This window comes from Schistocerca serialis, chromosome 7 (genome assembly GCF_023864345.2).
Source record: "Schistocerca serialis cubense isolate TAMUIC-IGC-003099 chromosome 7, iqSchSeri2.2, whole genome shotgun sequence".
NCBI classification, from domain to species: domain Eukaryota; kingdom Metazoa; phylum Arthropoda; class Insecta; order Orthoptera; family Acrididae; genus Schistocerca; species Schistocerca serialis.
This window is the reverse complement of record NC_064644.1, coordinates 101,138,343-101,155,393: the sequence shown is the minus strand read 5'-3', so window position 1 is coordinate 101,155,393 and position 17,051 is coordinate 101,138,343. Positions and strand designations below refer to the sequence as shown.

Sequence of the window (17,051 nt, the reverse complement as noted above, 5' to 3'; positions counted from 1 at the left end):
TGCTCTGGGCATCAGCCCCGGATCTACGATGTTTGCTAACGGGGTCAATAATTAAAAAAATTTGAATTTTCAAAACTATGTTCATCTTGTAGCGCACATATTTCTGAAAAGTCTGAAACATAAAACATACATGTTCAAGGAAATTTAAGGCATGTTGTTTGGTCTTGGTGTGCCAAAGTGCAGTGTCACGCCTATTTATACAGCATTCTTCTATCGCGCGTCACTGTATTTGCTCTGTGGTATTGAAACGTGTATATTTTGTAATGGATGCCATCAAACTATATGTCCTGTGGTGCCTCTCCTGCTCCCAGTCAGCCAGTTTGACAGCCTGACCCTCTTAAAAATCTCACAATTAATAGCGAATGGGATTATTTGTAATCGGGAGAACAAGAACTCTTCAGAATATTTGCACTCTTTATTGCCTATTTGCTAATAACTTGCTGTTGTGTGACAAAATTAATATAGGATACATAAAACCAATAAGGACAAGAGGAAGTACACATATCTCCATCCTTAGCTCCTAGCATTTTTTTCTCTCTAATCTTGCTAGAGCTTTACATGGCGTGCTTTCCTTTCTGTGAAAGGATCTATTACCTCATCAAAGTTCGTCAAACGATTTGCTACATGAAAAATCGAAATGTTGTTACCTAATACTGAAAAAGCTGTTAATACAAATAATACCCAAGACTGGTGTGGTTTCTTGATCTGATTACGTCTATTTCGTCACTGTCTGCTAGATAAAACAAAATAGGCCTTTCTCCTATTGCAGCAATTTTGTAACACACACACCAAATAAACAAGACTATTTTGGCACAAATGGTCATTTTTATAACACGACAGAATAGAATTCACGAAGTACCAATATCAAATGCCTATTAGCAGGGTGTATACGACCCAGGACAACTGGGAGATTTGGGAAAAACCTGGGAATTTTTTCATCCGGGAGAAAACAGGGAAAAACCCGGGAATTTTTTTACAGTTCTGGGAATTTTCCATTGTTTTTGTTTTCAGTTAAATTTTTGTAATTTTGACTGGTAAGAACTGATACTCTAACTGCAGAATAACACTTCAACAATAAAACATAAAGAAGAGAAAAAATGGAAATAACTTAAATTGCAAAGGAAATACGCCATATACGATGACGACACACAGTGCTCATGCAAGCGGGCGCCAACAGCAAAATGTGTAAAATGGTTTAGGAAGACTACGCAATGCTTCATAACAAATTGCCTCCAATGAGCGTGAAGTCACAACTGTTTATATTAGATTCATTTTAGCAGTTACAAGCGGGATCATGCGCATGTGCAGTAGAGTAGTATCTTCTCCCACTTCTGGCTACAGAAATGTGGCTGTGGCCTGTATAAGCAGTCGCAGCAAGCAGCTAGATGCTACTGGGAAAAATTTTACTGGAGCATCCCAGCTGTCCGATTCCTGCATGCGCAGCAGGCCCAGATCTTGGGGGTGGGGATTCTTATTCTTCTGGGGGAAAAACCTTGTTTCACAAAGCAACTAGCATTCAGTACACGTTCGTCTAACGATTACTCCTGACTTTGAAACACATTCCTGTCAGTTTTTGAACACATTCAGAGTTGATTTCTGAATGAATCTCAAGTTGATTTGTGAATGTACGCATAGTGTACCTGATGTCTCTGTCGGGGGAATCCTCGTCGCATTTAGAAACAAACTTTCCTACAGACAAAAAGGGGCTATCGAGCTGAGCGGAGTAAGGACGAATGGATGAATGCCAACCACTGTCTCTGTGGTTGATTCGGTCTGCGAATGAGGAGGTTGTTATAATTACTAGCAAAATCCATAGATTCAGACTACAGGAGCGGAAATAATTGAATAACAGGTAAAAAAGATTACATATTACCTTCTCTGTGTAGCCAAGAAAACGAAATTTTGACAAAATTTTTGCCCAGATCACTGTACTAGTAAGGGCCACTTGTACAGTCCCCGGCTAGCAGCCGCTCTAAGTTCTATTCTGGAATAAGCGCGGAAAACGCGTTATACGAACATGTAACAATGCCTAACCAGATAATAGCGGGTTAACTAAACCGGTGATTCTGGCAGAGTTAGTGAAGTTAACCTGCGAATAAGCTTTGACATTGGCAGGAATAGTTACAGAATTAGTGATAACAAGACTTTGTTAGAACGAGGAAGGAGAAGAAACGAGGACATCACACAAATTATGGAACAATGTGAAAATTCCAAGTTTTTATAAAAATTTCGTACTACTACTTTTCGATCTCATGCTTCATGCTTCAGAAACTGAAGCATATGAATGAAGTGTGAAACTATTTCCTACTGTAAAGCTTTTTGCTAGTAGTAGGCCTTACAGGCATTTGATATTGGTACTTTGTGACTTATATCCTGTTACAAAAAAGATCGTTTGTGCCAAAACAGTCTCGTTTATTTGGTGTGTGTTACAATTGTTGCAGTATTAGAAAGGCCAGTGACAAAATAGACATAATCAGATCGGGAAACCATACCAGTCTTGGGTCCTATTTGTATTAACAGCTTTTTCAGTATTATACAATGACATTTCGACTTTTCAGGTAGAAAATGTTTGATGAACTTTGACGAGGTAATAGATTCTTTCACAGAAAGGAAGGCACGCCATGTAAAGCTGTAGCAAGATCAGAGAGAAAAAAATTCGAGGAGCTAAAGATTGAAGCAATGTGTAATGTCTTGCTTGTCTCATGTCTTTACTGGGTTTATGTATCCTTTATTTAATTTTATGTCACACAAAGTAGCAAGTTGTTAACTCATAGGCCCAAGAGGGCAAATTTTATTAAGAGTCTTCTTTTTTTAAAAAAAAAAGAAAAGGGGGGGGGGGGGCAGAACGTCAAACCCACCGATTGTAAGCAGGAGAGGCACCACAGAACACTTTAATTTCCACTGTTATGAATATGGTTTAATGGCATCCATTACAAAAGATACACGTTTCAATTCCACAGAGTAAAGTAGAGTGACGTGCGATAGAAGAATGCCTGTGTGAGAAGGCGAGACACTGCACTTTGGCACACTTACGCCCAAATAACGTGTTATTACATTTCCTCGAACACATATGTCTTATGTATCAGACTCTTCAGAAAAACGTGCACTACAAAATGAACACATTTTTGAAAATTCTATTTTTTTTTAGTTTTTAACGTCCTATCTCAAAGGCTCGAGGGAGTGGCGGGGTATTGCCCCGGTTTGGAAATATCTTAGATCAAGGGCTGATGCACAGAGCAGTCTGAGTTACAGTGGGAAAGTGGGTAGTCTCGACGTGACCCATGTTTACATTTATTGATTTTCCTGTTTCCTCTTCGTTTACTACTCTCATGTCAAATGAAAAAACAGATTTCTGTGGCCGGGAGTTATCAAGCGAATTAAAATAAATTCACATAATTACGTAAGGCTAAAATGTGTTGTTAGTAGCAGATTTTATTTTATTTCCACGTTTCTGACAGTCAAGCATTGACCTCAGTCCGTGGGTCCACATGCGTGGACTTCGTGGTTTTATTTCACAAAGCTTATGAACAGTTTCTATCGACTGAATACTTCTAGTACACGTTTGTGGAAGCTTCGTAGTTTCAGTCCATGCCACCAGATTGCGCCACAATCTGCTTGCAGTGCCATCTGATGTTTTGAAGATTCGGGTCGGCAAAATTGCTACACACAGCACACACTCTGAAGGTAATTCAAAATAATTCCTTATTCTATACACTAACTTTACTTTATTTTTTGCTTTACATATGTAAAAATAGTCACAAATGTGATATGTTTTTTCCAAATTATCTCTTACTGTGTATACAGTGGACATCGAAAGTCGAATTACACATATGTGTACTTCAGGTCTCAACCTCAAAGTTTTCCTGCTTACCTTATTCATTGTGAAGTTTTAGTTGTTATGGTATTGTGTGAAGAAATCTTCAATTATCCAACTGTTGTGGCAAAATATTATATAATGTTTACAATCTCGATTATTTAAACATCAAAAATTAATTTATGGCATTATTTTCAGTAATAAACGATGAAGATGTACTTCAGTTGCTGGAGGAGAGTGGCTTCAGTTCACTTTCAGATGATGAGAGTCTACAATTGTCAGATGAGGAGGCTATCCCCGAATCTAGTCACTACTGAACAAGCAGACATCAAAATAGAAGACCCTACACTTGGTTCGTCGCAGGACAGTGGACGTTAAAGTGAAGTTGAAATGGAAATGCTCAAAAATGGAAAACAAGGAGCCAGGTGAATATAATTTCGAAGATATGATGTGTTAAGGGATCCTGCTGAATACTTTTTCAAATATTATGATAAGAATTTTTGGAATGTTGTTGCAGAACAGACAAATCTATATCATGTGCAAAGCAATAGTAAGAATTTGAACACAAATAAGAACGAAACTCTTTCCTTTGTTGGCATTGAAATTCTAGTGGGCATGCTCAAGCTACCACAAGCCAAGATGTACTGGAGTAGGCTACTTGATCTGCCTCTCATCAGTGATACTCTAACTTGGGACAGATACTTCAAGTTACGCAATCATTTACATTTTGTAAATAATTTACATGACCAAGATAGGAGTGACAAACTTTGGAAAGTGAGGTCTTTGATTAATGTTTTCAGGAATAAGTGTCTCGCTTTGCCACGATCTAAGCACCTATCCATTGATGAGCAGATGATTCTCTGGCAGATGTGCAATGAGAACTTATGTGGCATCGAAACCCAATCCTCTTGGGTTGAAAAACTTTATTTAGGCATCATCAGATGGTTTAGTTCTTGACTTCATAATATGTAGTGGCAAAGGAACAGCGCCTGACACTGAATTAAAAGAAATAGGTTTAGGTGCAAGTGTAATTAAGCTGTTGACTGACAGTTCCAAACAATGGGCAGCATGTGATATATAGTGATGTTTTTACAGACTAAGTCAATTGAGCTTCTCTTAAGCAACAACATGTCAAACAGGTACTGTTAATGAAAAACAGAATTTCTGATGTGGCTTCAAAATTCAAAACTGATTGTGATCTAAACAGAAGTGAATGGGATGAATATGTGAGAGAAGACAAAAAGGTGTGTGCACTTAAATGGAAAGATAACAAGGCTGTCATGTTGGTATCATCTTGTGTTGGGAGTGAGCCGCAAGTTACTTGTAAGTGATGGTCAAAGGTGCAGAACGGAAGTATTGATGTACCACAACCAGCTACTGTGAAGAGTTACACTTTCAACATGGGTGGTAGTGACCTATGTTACAGATTCATGGCCTGCTACAGGTCAAATACCAGAACAAGAAAATGGACTTTCAGACTACACTCCTGGAAATAGAAAAAAGAACACATTGACACCGGTGTGTCAGACCCACCATACTTGCTCCGGACACTGCGAGAGGGCTGTACAAGCAATGATCACACGCACGGCACAGCGGACACACCAGGAACCGCGGTGTTGGCCGTCGAATGGCGCTAGCTGCGCAGCATTTGTGCACCGCCGCCGTCAGTGTCAGCCAGTTTGCCGTGGCATACGGAGCTCCATCGCAGTCTTTAACACTGGTAGCATGCCGCGACAGCGTGGACGTGAACCGTATGTGCAGTTGACGGACTTTGAGCGAGGGCGTATAGTGGGCATGCGGGAGGCCGGGTGGACGTACCGCCGAATTGCTCAACACGTGGGGCGTGAGGTCTCCACAGTACATCGATGTTGTCGCCAGTGGTCGGCGGAAGGTGCACGTGCCCGTCGACCTGGGACCGGACCGCAGCGACGCACGGATGCACGCCAAGACCGTAGGATCCTACGCAGTGCCGTAGGGGACCGCACCGCCACTTCCCAGCAAATTAGGGACACTGTTGCTCCTGGGGTATCGGCGAGGACAATTCGCAACCGTCTCCATGAAGCTGGGCTACGGTCCCGCACACCGTTAGGCCGTCTTCCGCTCACGCCCCAACATCGTGCAGCCCGCCTCCAGTGGTGTCGCGACAGGCGTGAATGGAGGGACGAATGGAGACGTGTTGTCTTCAGCGATGAGAGTCGCTTCTGCCTTGGTGCCAATGATGGTCGTATGCGTGTTTGGCACCGTGCAGGTGAGCGCCACAATCAGGACTGCATACGACCGAGGCACACAGGGCCAACACCCGGGATCATGGTGTGGGGAGTGATCTCCTACACTGGCCGTACACCACTGGTGATCGTCAAGGGGACACTGAATAGTGCACGGTACATCCAAACCGTCATCGAACCCATCGTTCTACCATTCCTAGACCGGCAAGGGAACTTGCTGTCCCAACAGGACAATGCACGTCCGCTTGTATCCCGTGCCACCCAACGTGCTCTAGAAGGTGTAAGTCAACTACCCTGGCCAGCAAGATCTCCGGATTTGTCCCCCATTGAGCATGTTTGGGACTGGATGAAGCGTCGTCTCACGCGGTCTGCACGTCCAGCACGAACGCTGGTCCAACTGAGGCGCCAGGTGGAAATGGCATGGCAAGCCGTTCCACAGGACTACATCCAGCATCTCTACGATCGTCTCCATGGGAGAATAGCAGCCTGCATTGCTGCGAAAGGTGGATATACACTTTACTAGTGCCGACATTGTGCATGCTCTGTTGCCTGTGTCTATGTGCCTGTGGTTCTGTCAGTGTGATCATGTGATGTATCTGACCCCAGGAATGTGTCAATAAAGTTTCCCCTTCCTGCGACAATGAATTCACGGTGTTCTTATTTCAATTTCCAGGAGTGTATTTAACCATTTTATTGATTTAGCTATTATTAATTGCTGGATTATGTACAAAAGAACCTGTGCAAAAGAGGAAGTACCAAAGTGTAACAGACTGTCCCTAATAAAATTCCGACAATTTGGCCAATGTACTGATAAAGGGTTCTCATGTCAAAGGGTCCTCACAACTCTCCAAAGAAATAATCTTCGATGAACAGGAGATCACTGACAGCTCAGGAGAAGATGAAGACAGTAAATCCAAAAGAAGAAAAGTTGTTTCCATGCCAAGGAAGCCAACTCCATATGACCAGATTGATCATCTTCCCCAATACATAGAGGCAAAGAATGCTTCTAAATGTCTTTTTGAAGATTGCAAATCCTGCACAAGAACCTTGTGCAAGAAGTGCAATGTTTATTTGTGTGTGACTAAAAACAACTGTTTTTTTTTAAATTCCATCAACAAAAACTTTAATCTGTTTTTCAATGTATTATTTATTTACCAGTTAAGACCTGAAGTCCACGTGCACCTAAAATATTTTGGACTGTACAAAAAATAAAAATACAAATAAAGTAATCCTGAATGTAATTATTTTATCTTCGCGACTCAAGAGGTTAATTGCCTTGCAGAACAATGTTATTTTTGTCACTTTTCTAAAGAAATTTTCTTTTATTAATCTTTTCCGCTGAGGCAGACAATATATTTGAAAATAAGTGTTTAATTCCACACACTGTTTGTTGCATTTCAAGTGCATATTTTCAACTTCTAGCACATACGGCATTAGGCCATAATAAAGAACCAAACATGAGAAAACACAGTACTGGTACTCCAAGAAAATTTATATCCTTAAAACCACATTGAAAACTTAATATCAGGTCATTGACTACTTCACTGGGTACCTGGACATACAAATGTGCACTTTAAATGTGCACATTTTAGTATGGGTCACGAAATTTCGATGCTCTTTGAGTATCCTCTGATGTCTTGTTTCTTTTATGACATAATGTAAGGTGTTTTAATGTTTTACACATACGAACATACGGGCTCCCTACGACATCGAAGCTGCACAAGTGTGGTGATGCCTGTCATCTGGCGCTCTCTGACAACTGCAGAAACGAACCTATTTCTAACAGGTTGCGGGAAAATATTCCAAACAGTGGTTTGAAAAGCCTTACCATCAAGTACCATTCTGGTAGTTACACCGGACCTATATGCGAAAATGTGCGATGAATTTCTTAAATCACAGAGCATTTCACTCTCATTTAAAAATAAATTCTTTGATGACTAGCCATTTAGAAGAATTTCGTGCCCGACCAATATTATATGTGGAAGCATTGTGTTTCATGTAGCAACACTATGTATATTAATTTAAACCATTAACTTTTTCTGTTTATGTGCTCACACTACTTAACAGTGATGTTGCTATTGGCCAACTACATCACTTGTTCTAAGCTCTGAATACCCACTTTCATCAGCTGGTGAGATCACGTGACATGAGCTATAACTGGCTTACAAAAGTGCATTGCAGTCTCGATTTCAATGCTTCGGAAAGTAACATGCGGTGTTTGGTGGAATTCACATTTATACTTTCGTAATACGAAAATATGCAGTGTATGTGTTGGTGCACATCAAAGATCTTTCCAAAACACATTTTTCCCTGTGTTTAGATTTTGATAGCACCGGGAAATTCTATGTCCATGTATAAAACCATAATCATTCAAAGGACTGAAGTTATACAGTTCCGAGAGAAAATCTGTCATCAGTTAACAGGGAAAAAGTATGTTTTCATCCAGGAGAACGTGTATTTTTAACTGGGAAATCCAATTTTTTTTTCCTTGTTTGCGGATACACCTTGATTAGGTCCACAACAAGCAAAAAGTTTTCTGTTAGGAAATTGTTTCACATTTCATTCATACGCACCAGTTTCTCAAGCACGAGATCGAAAAAGTAGTATTACGAAATTTTTATATAAATTTTGTATCTTCTTATTCTTACACAATTAATGCGATGTCCCCATTTCTTCTCCTTCCTCATTCTAACAAACAATCTTGTCATCAATTCTGTAGCTATTCCTGTCCTTGTCAAAATTTGTTCATCGATCAACTTCATTAATCCTACCAGAATCACAGGTTTAGTTATCCTGCGATTATTCTCTGGTTAGGCGTTGTTACATGTTCGTACAACACGTTTTCCGCGTTACTTCCAGAAAAGAACTTTAAGCGGCTGCTAGCCAGGGACTGTACAACTGGTCCTTATTAGAGTAGCGATCTGGCCAAAAATTTTCTGTCAAAATTTCATTCTCTTGAATACACTGAGAAGATAATATGTAATCTTTCTCACCTGTTATTCCTGTTAGTCGTTTATTTCCATTCTGGTAGTCCGAATCTATGGATTTCGCTAGTAATCATAACAACGCCGATCATTCGCAAACCTAATCAACCACATAATCAGACAGCGATTGGCATTCATCCGTCCGGCTTTACTCCGCTCAGCTCGTATAGCCCCGTCCCCTTTTGTCTGCAGAAAATTATTTCTAGATGAGACGAGGATTCTCCCAGAGACATCACATACACTATGCATGCATTCACAAATCAACTTATGATTCATTCAGAAATCAACTTAGATTGTGTTAAAAACCAACAGGGATGCATTTTGAAATCATATAAATAATTGATATACCAACGTGCGCTGGATGCTAAGTGCTTTGTGAAACAAGTTTTTTTCCCTCTAGAATATGAATTTGGCACCCCCTTTTCCCAGTAGCATCTAGCTGCTTGCTGCGATTGCTTGCACAGCCAATAGCCACATTCCTGTAGCCAGAAGATGGAGAATCTACTATGCAAATGTGGCTCAACTGCACATGCACATGATCCCGCTCGTAATAACTGCTAAAAAGAATCTAATGTAAACAGTTCTGACTTCACACACATTGGAGGCTGTGTGTGTGTGTGTGTGTGTGTGTGTGTGTGTGTGTGTGTGTGTGTGTGTGTGTGTGTAAGTACAATCTATGTTCTGCACCATTTCATTTCAGTGCAGTAATGTATTCATTGTAATAAGTATTATAGTAGTTGTATTACACGTTTATTACCTTATAAATATTGCTTTGCCTTTACAAATGTCTGCTTGTGTGTGTGAATGTGCGGATGGATGTGTGTGTATGTGCGAGTGTATACCTGTCCTTTTTTCCCCCCTAAGGTAAGTCTTTCCGCTCCCGGGACTGGAATGACTCCTTACCCTCTCCCTTAAAACCCACATCCTTTCGTCTTTCCCTCTCCTTCCCTCTTTCCTGATGAAGCAACCGTTTGTTGCGAAAGCTTGAATTTTGTGCGTATGTTTGTGTGTCTATCGACCTGCCAGCACTTTCGTTCGGTAAGTGACATCATCTTTCTTTTTAAATAAATAAACTTTATTTTAAATTCAGTGCATTAGTATTTGTAAAATGACTTTCATATAGTGTTCATTAAAAAAAATGACGATCATTCCACTTGGGACCTGTGGAATGGTAAATTAGCTTATTTGTTTTAGTTGTAAATATTTGTCATGTATTATTGTTTTTCTGAGATGTTCTACATCCTGGAGGACCTCCTCATTATGAATCAATTGGAATGAAAGTAAATCTAATCTAAAAGCATTGCATAGTCTTCCTAAAGCCTTTGACACATTTTGCTGTTGGCACCCACTTGCATGGGCACTGTGTGTCATCGTATATGGCACATTTCCTTTGCAATTTAAGTTATTTTTGTTTTTTCTCTTGTTTATATTTTATTGTTGAAGTGTTATTGTGCAGTAGCGGGATACAGTTATACCATTTGTTAGAGCATCGGTTCTTGTTGTTGTTGTGGTCTTCAGTCCTGAGACTGGTTTGATGCAGCTCTCCATGCTACTCTATCCTGTGCAAGCTTTTTCATCTCCCAGTACCTACTGCAACCTACATCCTTCTGAATCTGCTTAGTGTATTCATCTCTTGGTCTCCCTCTACGGTTTTTACCCTCCATGCTGCCCTCCAATACTAAATTGGTGATCCCTTGATGCCTCAGAACATGTCCTACCAACCGATCCCTTCTTCTGGTCAAGTTGTGCCACAAACTTCTCTTCTCCCCAATCCTATTCAATACTTCCTCATTAGTTATGTGATCTACCCATCTAATCTTCAGCATTCTTCTGTAGCACCACATTTCGAAAGCTTCTATTCTCTTCTTGTCCAAACTATTTATCGTCCATGTTTCACTTCCATACATGGCTACACCCCATACAAATACTTTCAGAAATGACTTCCTGACACTTAAATCAATACTGGATGTTAACAAATTTCTCTTCTTCAGAAACGCTTTCCTTGCCATTGCCAGCCTACATTTTATATCCTCTCTACTTCGACCATCATCAGTTATTTTGCTCCCCAAATAGCAAAACTCCTTTACTACTTTAAGTGCCTCATTTCCTAATCTAATTCCCTCAGCATCACCCGACTTAATTAGACTACATTCCATTATCCTTGTTTTGCTTTTGTTGATCTTCATCTTATATCCTCCTTTCAAGACACTGTCCATTCCATTCAACTGCTCTTCCAAGTCCTTTGCTGTCTCTGACAGAATTACAATGTCATCGGCGAACCTCAAAGTTTTTATTTCTTCTCCATGAATTTTAATACCTACTCCGAATTTTTCTTTTGTTTCCTTTACTGCTTGCTCAATATACAGATTGAACAACATCGGGGAGAGGCTACAACCCTGTCTTACTCCCTTCCCAACCACTGCTTCCCTCTCATGTCCCTCGACTCTTATAACTGCCATCTGGTTTCTGTACAAATTGTAAATAGCCTTTCGCTCCCTGTATTTTACCCCTGCCACCTTTAGAATTTGAAAGAGAGTGTTCCAGTCAACATTGTCAAAAGCTTTCTCTAAGTCTACAAATGCTAGAAACGTAGGTTTGCCTTTCCTTAATCTTTCTTCTAAGATAAGTCGTAAGGTCAGTATTGCCTCACGTGTTCCAGTGTTTCTACGGAATCCAAACTGATCTTCCCCAAGGTTGGCTTCTACTAGTTTTTCCATTCGTCTGTAAAGAATTCGTGTTAGTATTTTGCAGCTGTGACTTATTAAGCTGATAGTTCGGTAATTTTCACATCTGTCAACACCTGCTTTCTTTGGGATTGGAATTATTATATTCTTCTTGAAGTCTGAGGGTATTTCGCCTGTTTCATACATCTTGCTCACCAGATGGTAGAGTTTTGTCAGGACTGGCTCTCCCATGGCCGTCAGTAGTTCCAATGGAATATTGTCTACTCCGGGGGCCTTGTTTCGACTCAGGTCTTTCATTGCTCTGTCAAACTCTTCACGCAGTATCGTATCTCCCATTTCATCTTCATCTACATCCTCTTCCATTTCCATAATATTGTCCTCAAGTACATCGCCCTTGTATAGACCCTCTATATACTCCTTCCACCTTTCTGCTTTCCCTTCTTTGCTTAGAACTGGATTTCCATCTGAGCTCTTGATATTCATACAAGTCGTTCTCTTATCTCCAAAGGTCTCTTTAATTTTCCTGTAGGCGGTATCTATCTTACCCCTAGTGAGATAGGCCTCTACATCCTTACATTTGTCCTCTAGCCATCCCTGCTTAGCCATTTTGCACTTCCTGCCGATCTCATTTTTGAGACGTTTGTATTCCTTTTTGCCTGTTTCACTTACTGCATTTTTATATTTTCTCCTTTCATCAATTAAATTCAATATTTCTTCTGTTACCCAAGGATTTCTACTAGCCCTCGTCTTTTTACCTACTTGATCCTCTGCTGCCTTCACTACTTCATCCCTCAAAGCTACCCATTCTTCTTCTACTGTATTTATTTCCCCCATTCCTGTCAATTGCTCCCTTATGCTCTCCCTGAATCTCTGTACAACCTCTGGTTCTTTTAGTTTATCCAGATCCAATTTCCTTAAATTCCCACCTTTTTGCAGTTTCTTCAGTTTTAATCTACAGGTCATAACCAATAGATTGTGGTCAGAGTCCACATCTGCCCCTGGAAATGTCTTACAATTTAAAACCTGGTTCCTAAATCTCTCTCTTACCATTATATAATCTATCTGATACCTTTTAGTATCTCCAGGGTTCTTCCAGGTATACAACCTTCTTTCATGATTCTTAAACCAAGTGTTAGTTATGATTATGTTGTGCTCTGTGCAAAATTCTACCAGGCGGCTTCCTCTTTCATTTCTGTCCCCCAGTCCATATTCACCTACTATGTTTCCTTCTCTCCCTTTTCCTACACTCGAATTCCAGTCACCCATGACTATTAAATTTTCGTCTCCCTTCACAATCTGGATAATTTCTTTTATTTCATCATACATTTCTTCAATTTCTTCGTCATCTGCAGAGCTAGTTGGCATATAAACTTGTACTACTGTAGTAGGTGTGGGCTTCGTATCTATCTTGGCCACAATAATGCGTTCACTATGCTGTTTGTAGTAGCTTACCCGCATTCCTATTTTCCTATTCATTATTAAACCTACTCCTGCATTACCCCTATTTGATTTTGTGTTTATAACCCTGTAGTCACCTGACCAGAAGTCTTGCTCCTCCTGCCACCGAACTTCACTAATTCCCACTATATCTAACTTCAACCTATCCATTTCCCTTTTTAAATTTTCTAACCTACCTGCCCGATTAAGGGATCTGACATTCCACGCTCCGATCCGTAGAACGCCAGTTTTCTTTCTCCTGATAATGACATCCTCTTGAGTAGTCCCCGCCCGGAGATCCGAATGGGGGACTATTTTACCTCCGGAATATTTTACCCAAGAGGACGCCATCATCATGTAATCATACAGTAAAGCTGCATGCCCTCGGGAAAAATTACGGCTGTAGTTTCCCCTTGCTTTCAGCCGTTCGCAGTACCAGCACAGCAAGGCCGTTTTGGTTATTGTTACAAGGCCAGATCAGTCAATCATCCAGACTGTTGCCCTTGCAACTACTGAAAAGGCTGCTGCCCCTCTTCAGGAACCACACGTTTGTCTGGCCTCTCAACAGATACCCCTCCGTTGTGGTTGCACCTACGGTACGGCTATCTGTATCGCTGAGGCACGCAAGCCTCCCCACCAACGGCAAGGTCCATGGTTCTTACCAGTCAAAATTACAAAAATTCAACTGAAAACAAAAACAATGGAAAATTCCCGGAATTCTAAAAAATTCACGGGTTTGTCCCAGGTTTCTCCCGGATGAAAAAATTCCCAGGTTTTTCCCGGGTCGTATACACCCTGCTATCACCAAGCTGAAACAAGAGACTGTGCAAAGAAAGGCACCATAGCTCTTTGTCGACCACTGGCATGAACAGTAAAGCTCCCATTCCAGCACTACACAGCCTTCTACTCCACCAATGCACCACTAGTCTTTCCACTTCACTTATCTCCTTTTCTATCACCCAGACTACATCTAGCAACCCTACCTTTCCCCACTATGTGTCTGCATGCTCTCTCAAGCAGCACTACACCCTCCTCCACCACCACCCTGCTATCTTCCCCTTCCCCACCTCAGCCCCTTCCTTACCCTCACATGGCTGATTGCAGTCCAGCTTCAGTTGCCAGAGAGTGGTTACGTGCATGCGAGTTGTGCTTACGTGCATGTGTGTGGGTTTTTTATTTTAGGAGGAGGCCTTTTGGGCAAAAGCTGAAATGTACAGCAGTCTTTTTGTTGTGCATGTCTGTGACTTCAACATCTCTATGTGGTGAGTAGCAATCTATCCTTTTCATGTTGTTGTTATTCTACAGTGGATTTTCCATTGGTTAAGCCAAGTAATGTGAATATTAGATAACGCGTTTAAAGAACGACAATATTAGGAGGCAGACAGCGAGACATGCAGATGTCTGGGTCAGTCTGAGGAGCTCGCACAGATCCCAAGTGGTCAAGCCAATAGGTTGCTATAATGGGGAAATCCCAGGCTGGCTGAAATTTTCATGTGTTTGTTTTGAATAGTAGGTCCATCCAAACAGGGTGAATGTCAATTCAATTGCAATCAGCAAATTAATTTCTAAACAATCATAACTGAACTGCTTTTAAAACAATCATTCTTTAAATATGAACCACAATTCATATCCTCCATTACATTCCAATGTTACCACTGATCGAACTTATGACTAGGGGCCTGAAAAATTTACATTTTGCAATAAATGTGAATACAGGGGCAAATTCTGCATGAAAACGCACAAATGTGAAGTTACCTAATAGGCACTATTTTGAAACAGGCGTTGTCCGATACAAGTCTTTTTGTGCCTAAATATCTAAAATGTAACCAATTTTCAGTCACTGGTATTGCATGTCATCTGACAAAACCCAGTTTGGGAAGATAATGTGTGTAAAAATGTGTTTGCTAGATAGAAAGTGCATGAAAACAATGACCTACCAGTGCACTCTATTATCTGGTGCTATGAAAACTGCAGGTGGCAGAATGGTCTGTGTAAGATACACGCCACATAATCAAGCTTAGGCATAAGACCTAACATCTTAGAGCAAACACTTTTGTCTGCTAGCAAACATTCATATAATGTGGAAACTTTTATCATGGCAGTTTTAGGTCTTGAGTGTTTTGAAAAGGGCTTGCATCAAATACTGTACGAGGTAAGGCCTGAACTATTTTGTTTACAATACTATGCCAACCTCAACAAGCAATTGTACAGTAGCTGTTCCCTTGCTCCTCTCTTCTCATTTTGAGAGAAGTGAAAAGACTAATTCTAATTTGATTAGGACCCTCAACACTGGAAGGGATTGGCAATCCTGTGACCTTGTGTCAGTTCCGCTTTCTCAGAAATTCTGAGCATGGATAAAAGATGCTGCTAGAGGCAGGCAGGGATTGTTTTGCCAGATCACTCACTCCCTTCTCCTCCCCTTGGGTAGTCAAACAATAGTTGTTTAAACTTGAGGCTGTCTGCAAATATAGTGTCCAGACATTGCACTATAGCGACTGGAAAACAAAATCTGTTAGTGTATCTTGGCTACACCGGAATTATTCTTCTGATGTGTGAATGGAGCTATCTTCAGTTCTAGTTCTATAGTTCTATGCTATGTGCCTTGTCAGTTCTATTTGCAGTGTTGTAAATGGAGCTATTTTCTATTCTACTTCTATGTTATGTGCTTCATAGGTTCTATCTGTAGTGTTGTTAAGTATGAGTAGCACAACTTAACCCCAACAAAAGGCTGAAATTAATATTCTGCAGATTTTGTAATTATTGAACTGGGTGGGAAAAAAATAATGTTGAATAACTTAAATCAGATACACATGCAGCCCTCAGTGAGACAATGCTGCTGATTCTCAACAGACCGAGTATTTGTTGGAAGCTTGAAGACTGACAAAAGAATAAGACAATTTCAGAAAAATACTTGAATTTTTGCAAACGTCAATGTTCCAGTCAGAAAGTTCCCCAATCATTTTTTAAAGAGCCAATTTCAAACCACTAATACCTTGTCTCCAGCAGGTAGTGTGACAACCTTTTGTCATCTAATCATTTATAAATAAAAAAGGATACAAATTTTGCAATTTTCTGGTCCCTAATTATGGCAGAAGGTCATTCAAAATGGAGCAAGAGTTTCGATCATTTTTCAACTAGACAGAACCTTAGTAAAATATGGTGGTGGTGGTTGTTTAGACATTGAGGCCGTCAGAGATTTAGTACTCAATCAGTTCGGAAGTGACAAGAATTGACCACGATTTTTAAAAAGAATAATCTCTCAAATGATTAAAAGCAATTGTGAAAAATCTTAGTAAAGTGCATCAGACATTAAAAGCATAGAGGAGAATTGATGGGAAACACTGCTCTGGCTGTAAGCCATTAATCTGATATTTACCTGAAAATAAGGGCAACAAAGATTTTAAATCCACTTATCAGAATTTGAATCCTACAAGCATGAGAATTTAGTGGCTTAGCTATTTTCTCCCAGTGAGAATTATAAGCATGAAGAATACTGCCAACACTAAGATTTAAACAACCTTGTGTGCATCTGAAGTGACAGAACAATGTGACAAAGGAACTTTGGGGAAAATTAGCAATCAGCGATGAGACATGCATCTCCACATAGTTGGATGAACTCGGCCCAGGTACTCCACCCACATTTCTTAGTGAGTGTCTATTCTTGTAAAGGGAGAATCTTTATATACACAACAAAACATCAATTGAAACAATCTCAATCAGACCACAAAGCATGCATACTTTGACAGCATAATGGGCTGGCTACTGGTTGTTCAAAGCAGGAAATCCTGATCCAAAACATCCTGGAACAAGTTTTCAATTGTGTCTTCACATAACGAAACAGCCCAATGGACTATTATGGGTCTGTGTATTAGTATAATCCAAGGTTAAAAAGGTTCCATCTTTGATA

The 17,051-nt window shown here is 40.4% G+C and overlaps 1 protein-coding gene across 6 annotated transcripts in view; it reads right to left on the bottom strand.

Annotated features, from left to right (window-relative positions):
• LOC126412165 (F-box/LRR-repeat protein 7-like) overlaps positions 1–17,051 on the bottom strand; it is an 89,007-nt gene that overhangs the window by 50,100 nt on the left and 21,856 nt on the right. Inside the window, exon 2 of one of the 6 annotated variants that reach the window (XM_050081637.1) lies at positions 9,033–9,209. The exons of the other annotated variants lie outside the window; for them this stretch is intronic. The gene's annotated coding sequence lies outside the window, so the exon portion shown is untranslated. The remainder of the gene's footprint in view (positions 1–9,032; positions 9,210–17,051) is intronic. 6 annotated transcript variants of the gene reach the window in all.